Below are 10,547 nucleotides of genomic sequence, written 5' to 3' on the forward strand. Positions count from 1 at the left end.
ACGTTATAAACAACTAACCAACGCTGGGGGTCCGCATGGAAACAGTGTTACTCAAAATGGTTAAAAGTTACATCAATTTGGTCATTCCGTGGCGTTTTACTGCCATGTAAAGTAACTAACGCTAGCCGCTAGCATTAGCCACAGTAGCCGACTACCCATAATGCATTACGTTATCCCAGCACCCTAACCCATAAAATAAAGCTGAAAACGAAAACCAGATTTCTAAATAGCCGTTATTTGATCAACTGAGCACACAAGAGTAAATGGTTACTTTGACCGTCTACATTTTTTTCTAAACTAATACAAGTGACATATTAATAACCCTTACGGCTGTAGAGCAGAATAGCTCTGCTTTAAAATTGAAATTTTGCTTAATAAATATGGATATACTTCCTTGACAAAGGTTTTCCGAATTTCCGCAGCAGCTGAGCTGCGGGCGAGGCCGCGCAGCATGTGCGAGGTGCAGGGTGGGCGAGCCTCGGAATCTAGCGAGTGTAGCATGCAAGATGCCTAGTTCCAAAAAAGGTCAATTCAGATTCTTGGGTGCCTGCAGTTTTATCAGAGGCCGATGGTTTGTGAGCTGCTATTTATGACTCGTTTGCTGAGAGGGTTCTGGTTCCAATCCCCAGGAAGTAACCCAGAAAGAGTTTTTAACCAACCAACCAACCACTTTCCACATGCTCTTCTGATCGTTACCAAGGAAAAGGCAGGAAGGTCCAGATATGTGATCAAGGTATGAAGGTGTATCCACTACAGGGGGGAACTGGAGCTGGCAAGCTGTACAGGAGTCTGGTTTCTATCTTCTATTTACCGTTGCTAATTTTATTAAGACACCTCAAGAGACAAAAAGCAAAGCCACTATAAATTAAAGGCAGATGATCATATCAACTAAATGAATATCAAAATGTTTTTAATATCAATATTTGAAAGAAAAAATAAAGCTTCACACACAGATCACAATAAGACAGGAAAATCACCCACAGTCTTCAGTTACACTTCAAAATAATGTACAAAGTTAATAATGTACATTAATATCAGGCTGCCCCATTAAGTCTCTAAAGAGCCTCCAGCTGATCCAGAATGCTGCTGCATGTGTACTGACAAGAACTAGAAAGAGAAAATATTTCTCCCATACTAGCTTCTCTGCAATGGCTCCCTGTAAAATCCAGAATACAAGGCACTTAATGGTCAGGAGACACCCTCTCCACATGTAACAGTAGACTTTAAACTGTCCTTTTCTGAATTTTCAGGTGTAAGTTTAATGTTCCACTACAACTGAACATTTGACCACACACTTAGCAGTTACATGGCTATTCACATATGTGTCTTCAAGTACATGTTATAAATAAAACTTTTACCCCACATTTGTTTTGTCTCCTGTGTGGAATGTCATGTGTCTTCAAGTATGTGCTATAACCAAATTGTTTAATTAAATTAAATGTTTCTTTTTCTAGTGTGGACTCTTATGTTCAATATATTATTTCGCCTAAAACTTTTACCACAGACTGAGCAATCAAATGTTTCTACTGTGTGATATCTCATGTGTTTCTTCAAGTGGCAATTTTGACTAAAACTTTTACCACAGACTGAGCAATTAAATGGTTTTTCTCCTGAGTGGACTCTCATGTGTCTCTTCAATTTTGGACTTTGACTAAAACTTTTACCACAGACTGCGCAATTACATTTATTCTCTCCCCTGTGGACCATCATGTCTGTTTTCAAGCAGCAATTGTGACAAAAACTTTTACCACAGACCGAACAATTAAATATTTCTCCTGTGTAGACTATCATGTGTCTGTTCAAGTCTGTGTTACAACCAAATCTTTTACCAGAAACTGAGCACCTTAAGTGTTTCTGTGAGTCTAAATCTGAATGAGGTTCACTAGTTCCCATACAATCATCACTGTCTTCAGTGTTAGAAGCACTATTTGCTTGTAAATGACTAGCTGGATACAAGTTCCTGGATGGTTCCGATAGTCCACAGTTCTCTCCACCAGCTTCTGTTTTCATCTGTTCAGTTGAGCAGCTGGGTAGAAACTCTGCCTCTCTGTTCTCCTCAGTTTGGCTTTGATGGAGCTGTGAGGACTGAGGTTTCTCTTCATCATCTTCACTCTTCACAGGGACAGAGGTGGATGGGAACTTGGTGATATGGGCCTCCTCTGGCCCTTGAAGCTGCTCTCCCTCATGACTGATCCAGAGTTCCTCCTGTTCCTCTTTAATGTGTGGGGCCTCTGGGTCCTCCTGGTCGAGACTGGGGCTCCACTCTTGCTGCTCAGGGTTAACCTCTTCTTTACAGACCACCAGCTGCTGGACTTCTGGAGGTACAGCTGAAATACAGACCGAAAATAGCGGAAACATTTACCGGAAACAGCCGCCATGACAGTCTGCCTGTATCGATAAAAACTTTATTTTAGAGCCACAATATCATTATAAATATCAACAACTAGCCAACGCTGGTGGGCTTTATGGAAAGAGTGTGACTCGAACTGGTTGCCACTTATATAAAACTGGTCATTCAGTGGCGTTTTACAGCTAACAGCTAACAGCTAGCATTAGCCAGACAGAGTACCGGTAATAGAAGAGAGGGTGGCACCAACGGAAGTCCAAAATGTGTGACTCATAGCGGGGGGGAAAGCCAGGAAGGGCCTCGCGGCCTCGCGCTACATTTGAATGCATAAAATAAAGCTGCTAATATACAATTTGATTCTTTAAACATCTGACCCTCACAAATGGACAACCCATGGCTCTGGCGTTAGCTAATGATCACGTGTGGGAAAGGGGGTGTTTGTCGAAATGTGGACGAAATCTGCCATTTTAGAAGCCCCCCCCCCCCCCAAAAAAAGCAGGTTTGAATGCATAGAGAGCGCTCTTGCTGCAGTTTAGTCTCAAATGTGGACATTTTGACCAGAATCCTTCAGCAACACACCTCAAAAGCCATATACATTGGTTTAAAGCTGAAAAAATAGTTTTAGGGTTTAGTTTGACGAGTTAGCGACTGAGTTCTAGAAAAGTGTATGCCATGTATTAATTTATTATTATTATTATCATTACTATTATTTCTGCTATTTTTATGGCCATATTGGCCATAAAAATAGAAATACTGCATCATAGTTGTATGCCTCCGCCATCTGTCCAGGTGCAGACTCATACAAGCACAAATACCTTGAAGCCCATGGCGAGTGATAATAGTTTGGAATTATTTTGAAAGGCTAAACGATGAAGCAGAGTATTTCATTTGTTAGGATTGGGTTAGGATGACGACAGCGCTTTGAGAGTCCTGGCATGTTCATTTAAAATGAGATATTCCTCTGAAAGCACGTACAGACTACAAGGTCCTCGTGAGTCGTCAGTCTGTTCCTTTCACACTATACAAACATGTCCGTCTTGTAATCAGGAGTCTGAGTCCTTTTGGTTTTCACACTATATGACTGAGCTGCGACACATTACAAGATGTTTCATCAGGAGAATCCCCGACAAGCCGCGCGACAAATCTTGCACGGCTTTATTCTTTCTAACTTTTTCTTCCTTCAAATGGCCAACATTTTTGCCGGCGACCGAAACACTGCACCAAAATCCAATCAGCTCATTCTTTTTTTAGATGATTTTTGGGGCATTTTGCCTTTATTTAGATAGGACAGTAGGCAGACAGGAGAGGCGGGGACAGAGAGGGGATGACATGCGGCAAAGGACCTCGGATCGGCCGTGCTAAGGACCGAGCCTCTGTCTTACAATCTGTAGCCTCTGTATTGTACAATCAGCTCATTCTTGAGTCCAAGTGGATATTTGAGTCAAATTTGAAGAAAGCATCCCTGAGATATTGCGTTAAAGAGCATGAAATGGGTGGTTGTGAGGTCACAGTGACCTTGAACTTTGACCACCCAAATCTAATTAGTTCATCTTTGAGTCCAAGTGGATGTTTGAGCCAAATTTGAAGAAATTCGCTCAAGGCATTCCTGAGATATCTCGTTAATGAGCATCGGATGCTCAATAGGAAAACATAATGCCTCCGGCCACAGCTATCACCGGCGGAGGCATAAAAAAAAAAAAGCCACGTGTAAACCCTGATCGAGTGGTCATAAAACTTGACTTGCTACATAAACCTAACAACAGAAATTAACATTCTGAATAAGGCTCAATTATGCTCAAGGTTAAATAGCTTCAGTTTCAGTTTAATTTATTAAAATTTGACCAGGCAGGGTACAACAGTATAAAAACTGTTTTTAAAACAGTGATCCTGAAATGCATCAAAACTTTACAGTGATCAATCATCATAGATAATAGCTATGAATGTAGCAACATAAAGCCTGAAGGGAAATTTAAATAAGCAAAATAAGATCAAATCATTTATAACACAGTTCAAGGGCACGAGGAAGAAAAGAGAGTTCATGTCTTTTGGTTTTGCTTGTAGGCACAACGTATTCTCTACGCCAGCAGAGAGAGTAAGTGGAAGTTGAGGCTGGATGGAGGAAACCATGCAGGGGGGAGGAGCTATCTTGAGTATGTTGGTGAGGGTATGGATACGGACAAAGCCTTGTGTCCATACTGTCCCGTACGCAGTAGCACACCCCACACACTCCAGTGCTTCCCCATTATGCATTCAGCAGGGGTGCACCACCACTGTCTGCTATATATGTTCTCTTTACAAACTAACCTTATATTACAGACTCTTCATATCCAGTCAATTCACACACCTGTGAGTAAAGCATATACAGCTAAACAAGAAACTGTGTGCTTCATAGCTTACCTGATCATGTCAGCACAATGCATAGGTGTAGGAAGCACGGGGGACAGGGGATATGAACAGGTGGTTGTGCAGGTGGCTCACCTGGTGGCGCGCATGCCGCAAGGGCTTGGTCCTTCTCATGGCCGACCCGGGTTTGGGTCCGACCCGCGCCCCTGTGCCGCGTGTCGTTTCCTCTCTCTCTCTCCCCACCTTTTCTGTCTGCCTGCTGTCCTATATAATGGAGGCGCAATGCCCAAACAATAATCTAAAAAACAAACAAACACACAAAAGTGGTTAAAATGTCCGCCCTCAAAAAATAATAAAGCACTAAATTCTGTTATTTACCTCCACATTGAAAACTAACCGTTATTTTTGAAAAGTCGTTATTTTGAAAAGGTTTTTTTTTTTGGATGGGCCATATGAATGTTTAATTAAAATTGGGGGAAATAACATTGTGAAATGCTATGATATTTTGGTAGATAATGTACCATACTGTGACATTTCATACCATTACATCTACAGGACTAGGCACTAGACAGGACTAGGCACTAGGCAGGACTAGGCACTAGGCACTATACAGGACTAGGCAGGATTAGGCACTAGACAGGACTAGGCACTAGACAGGACTAGGCACTAGGCAGGACTAGGCTGTAAGCACTAGACAGGACTAGGCACTAGACACTAGACAGGACTAGGCACTAGACAGGACTGGGCCATAGGCAGGGCGCACTTTGCAAGCAAAATAAAGAAAATTGTGCTTCACCACCGCTGCTACAACTCCATTCTAGGGGAAATGTTGCATTCTCAAATTTGACTCTACTGCCCACTAGTGGATGTATTGCTGAAGATGATACGAACATAAAAGTTGCATGGCGGTATGTGGGCAGTGACGGTTACATCGTTTGAAACGGACGTGTTTATTTCCGTACGAAAATGGAGCATAAATTAGCCATTAGCTGTGCCTTATGTGACTTTCAGAAGACAAAAGACAAAACAGAGTTTCCTCCAGGATCAGCAGCACCGGTGGCCGGGGGTGGGGTGAGGTGGGGTTGATGCGTGTGTTGTACGATGCCGCCGGCCGGAGAATTGCACGGACTTACTTTTCTATAACATGATGTGCTTTGGCAGCATTTATTTCTCTATAAAATTAATGTCATATTTGTTTGTAGCATCGAAAAACTTTGTGCTGCTTTTCTTGACCAGGTCCCCCAAAAACTAAATATGTTATTTCAGTTATACTTTAGCAAAGTTACTCTCCTAGAACATTTGCATATATCCATACACTACCATTCAAAATGTTTGACACACCATATTTGTCTTCATTTTTTACCATTTAGAATAATAGTTAAGACATCAAAACTATAACATTAAATAACACAAATGGAATTGTGCTGTGACAACAAAGTCAAACAAATCAAAGCTATCTTATATTTTAGATTCTTCAAAGTAGCTCCCCTGACTTCATGACATTTTTCATGACAATTCATATTATTTTGAAGCAGCGGTAGCCAAGATTTAGCAGCGGTGGTCGCACGCACGTACGCACACACCAGTTTCCCTGGTGCCTCATGTACAATATAAAATGTCTGCCGATAGTGGCTGGGAAATATGACGTTCAACTATCGCATATCACCAAGTTATAACTGAAGATTTTCCTTCTCAACAACTGTCACAATGTGGCATAACAGTGTTTAACCCAAACCCAATTCCCCCCTTGGCCCTCCCACTTAGCCCATAACCCTCCACTTTGCACCTTCACGTGGAGGGCTAGGCTGTCCCGATTCGTTTTGGCATCAGAAGAGGCCTTTGAAACTGAGATTTTCAGGACCCACACTACAAACCAAGGGCTGAGAAGGAAATCGCTATTAATCCGCCAGAAATGAGCCAAAAGTTACAAACGTTTATATCCGAGTTTAATGTCGATACAAAGGACTCTGGATGCTTTGAATGTGTGGAATTCGTTTGTGGCAGCATTTCAGAAAAAAGATTGTATCGCAATTCGCGCTGCGGCTCCCTGCACTGGTTTCCTGTTTGTGGAGAGGAGACAGCGATCTTTGCAAATATCGAGTTTTCAAATGCATGTTTCAACATTCCAACCCACTGATCCTTTGTATGTATGTAAAACATTCACATATTTTTGTAAGTTTGGTGAGGTATTTTGCAAATATTTTAACATAGATGTCTATGAAACGTCTATGAAAAACCACATGGGATAGTTTAATATCCCGATTATGAAGCAACCCAATCGCCAGAATAAAATGTAAAAAATCAACAGTATTATGTGCAATATCAACGTAAATTTGAATATCCTATACTATCCTAGCCTACTATAATGTTATAATCATGTTTTCCAGTGACTCCTGAGCAAACCAGTAAACTAATCAAATATTAATAAGTTATCAATAATTGAATTAATTAATTTCTGGTAATATGCAATATGATGACAAAACAGTGTTTGAGGATCTGCAGACTTCAATCAATCTGTTTGAGCCAGAAATAGCTTTATTATCACAGTTTGGCAAAATGATGAGGTAATGAGTGGTGTCCCATTTCCTAGGTGACTGTTTTCAGTCCCTACCCCTTGTGGGTAGGGACTGTGGCAAGGACCAGAGTGAGGGAAACTCAAAAACAAGGGGTAGGGGTAAAAATAAGAATTGGGATTAGGCCGATGCATCACTACATATTTCCCATCATGCCTTCCTGCCTCAAAGCTTTCAAGACTTTTCACACTTTCACACATGAGGGAAGAGGAAACGACTTGACTTACAGATGCTGTGATACTCCTCAGGTTCCTCCTTCTGCTCAACAGTGATGGGTGGGTTGAGAGAATCGTCATCTCTTTCATTGTGGTGTCGATCTGGGACAGAAGGACAGAGAAGTCAGGTGCTTTTTATGGTTTGAAGTAGGCTTGGGTGGTATTAAGGTATACCAGGGTATTTAGCACAGGCGCCAGAAGCAGGGGGACATGGGGACATTTTGTCCCCCTAAAAATGTGGCCCCCCTGAAAAAATAAATACAAATAAATAAATTAAATACGGTACTACCGTAAATTCCGGACTATAAGCCGCGGCTTTTTTCCCGTTTTTTGGCCCCTGCGGCTTATATAACGGTGCGTCTTATCTATGGATTTTTTCAGAAAAAAAAATTCAAATACAAATAAAATCTCTCTTTTTTAGCACTCTTTCTACCTATAAATCCACTTCTGTTTTAATTTCCTCTGTTGCCCTCTTTTCACCACACCGCGGACACTGTGTGCACTGTCGAAATAAACAAAGGTGTTGTGTTATGTTGTTTTGTTGAAATGTTATGGTAATACGGTAAATGGGAGCTTCCTCAAACAGCCAACAATCCCCTCTGTGCGTGAACCCTTACATATGGTAATTACGGTAAGCAAAGTTCATCAGCCCGGAATCACAACAAGAGGAGCAGTCTCTCTCTCACTCACCATGGGGAAGGTACGCAGAAAGTCACACGACGCAGCTTTCAAGCTGAAAGCAGTCGAACTCGCACTAAAAGAAACAAACAGAGCAGCAGCGCGTACCCTGGGCATCGATGAGTCAATGGTGAGACGTTGGAAGAAGCAGCAGGAGCAACTGTCTCAGTGTAATAAGACAAAAAAGTCCTTCAGAGGCCACAAAAGCAGATGGCCGGAACTTGAAGATTCCCTTGAGGACTGGGTGTTGACCCAGAGAGGAGACGGCCGAGGCGTTTCCACGGTGCAGATCCGACTGAAGGCCAAAACAATCGCCACCGAGATGAAAATTGAACATTTCAGAGGTGGGCCATCTTGGTGCTACCGATTCATGAGACGAAAGGGACTGTCCGTCCGGGGGAGAACTACTGAACAACTCCCTCCCGACTACCAGGAGAAAATCACAAACTTCGGCGAATTCACACAAAGGAAGATCACGGAATATTATAGGAGTGTGAAAACATCCACAATCACCAACGGGTTCCAAAACGCTGGACTGCTGCGGGATGAAAAGGATGACGCCGCCACAGCTGGCGCTGAGGGCCGTCAGAGGCTTCAGAGGCTGTTCGATGCCGACAGTGATGAAGAGGAGTTCGTTGGTTTTGAGTGACAATGAAGGAGAGAGGAGAGTGGTTGACGAAGCCACCCTGAACCTGTTCGTTTCCGACACTGAAGATGAGGACTTTGGTGGTTTCAGTACGCAGGAAGAAGAGGAAGACGAGGATTAGTGACTTGACTTCTCTGGTTACAGGTTTGCTGCACATATACGGTAGCCTATAATTGTTGTGTGATTTTGTCTGGGGATTAGTGACCTGACTTTTGTTTTGTTTTGTTGAAATGTTAATAAATGGGAGCTTCCCCAAACAGCGATCTCTTTCCCGACATTCCTCTCTGTGCACGAACCCTTTCATATGGTAATTAAACATCAAAACACCCGCGGCTTATAGTCCGGTGCGGCTTATAGAAGAAAAAAATAGTCAATTTTGGTGCTGCGGCTTATAGACCGGTGCGTCTTATAGTCCGGAATTTACGGTAGTTTTTTTCCTCAAAAATCTGAGGCCTCAGTTACAATGGGCACAGCCTGTGATGCTTGTTAAAGCTGTGATCGTTGTGGGATTATTACACCTGAGAGACAGACAGACCCGGACTCTGTACTGCACTCACTAATGCACTTTAGGATGGCTTGAATGTGTTGTCATTGGCTGCTGCTATAATGGTATAGTATAGGGTTAGTTTTATTTTAGTGTTGAGATGACAAGTTTTGCACTGTGTTTCAAAGTGATGATAATAATAATAATAATAATAATAATAATAATAATAATAATAATAATAATAATAATAATAATAATAATAATAATAAGTTCAGTGTTTCTGCCTGTGTTGCTGTCTGTTGTAGTGTAATTGTAAAATTACCTAAAGGGAGAGCAGGTCACCAAGTGAGTGAGAAAAGGAGAAGATACTGAATAATGACATCACTACAGTATAATCCTAATGTTAATTTAAAATGAGATATTCCTCTAAATATGGTTAAAAATCATCCAAACGTCCAAAAAAACAAATTATTTTTGCCGGCGCCCGTAACTTTGTCCCCCTAAATTCAAACTCGTTCCGGCGCCACTGGTATTTAGAAATCCCGAAGGTATGATTTTCAATACCGTCAAAACAGTTTTCTATCTTTTTTGTTCAGCCAAAATAGTCGCAAGTGTCCTTGCCTGTGCTGGGCTCCCCTAATCTCCTCATACACAAATCTCTGGAACTGAACTTCTCTTACTGCTGTTAACGTAAAGGGAATGATGTACTTCTTACCCCACGGGCCTGGAGAGTCCAGTACCTCTTCTTTAACAGGTTTCAGTCGTACGCCTTCGTGTACTGTCCACAAACTCTTGCATCCTGTGGGTTTGGTTTCGGTAGAAATGTGTCTGGTTTCTGGAAAAGCCATCTTGACTGGAGCTGGTGTTTGGCTAAAAGCAGAAATACAGACTCATATTATGGCTGTAGAATACTGTTGTTGGGCTTTCTTTGGACTTCTTACTCTCTTTGAATGAGAGACAATAAGCTGATTTGCTTAATGGCAAACGTACATACCTCAAGAAAATAACTGAATTCAAGACCTCTTTTGTTAGGTCCTATATCGGTAGATTTGGCATAAAGTTAATCCTCTAAGCAGCCTTCATTTCAATTACATTCCACCCAGATCTAAACTATGTTGTTGAAAATAAACAAGTGTGTAATGTTACTGGATGCATGCTGAATTCAACAGTGGAACATAACAATTCTTAAAATGTTCTAAGAAGCCATGTTCTGCGAAGTGTGTAGGTTTCACAATAATATTCAAGGAACGTGAAAACTGCC

At 41.7% G+C, this 10,547-nt stretch overlaps 1 long non-coding RNA gene across 1 annotated transcript; it reads right to left on the reverse strand.

The window, feature by feature from the left end:
• Window positions 1-1,061: 1,061 nt before the first annotated feature.
• On the reverse strand, window positions 1,062-10,115 carry LOC310787181. The gene is made up of 4 exons (XR_014553250.1): window positions 10,002-10,115; window positions 7,491-7,580; window positions 4,826-4,988; window positions 1,062-2,327 (listed from the first exon to the last, which is right to left on the reverse strand). It is a non-coding gene; the product is annotated as an uncharacterized lncRNA (long non-coding RNA).
• Between the last annotated feature and the right edge of the window lie 432 nt (window positions 10,116-10,547).

Source organism: Poromitra crassiceps (genome assembly GCF_964638095.1).
Source record: "Poromitra crassiceps genome assembly, chromosome: 13".
In the NCBI taxonomy this organism is placed as follows: Eukaryota; Metazoa; Chordata; class Actinopteri; order Beryciformes; family Melamphaidae; genus Poromitra; species Poromitra crassiceps.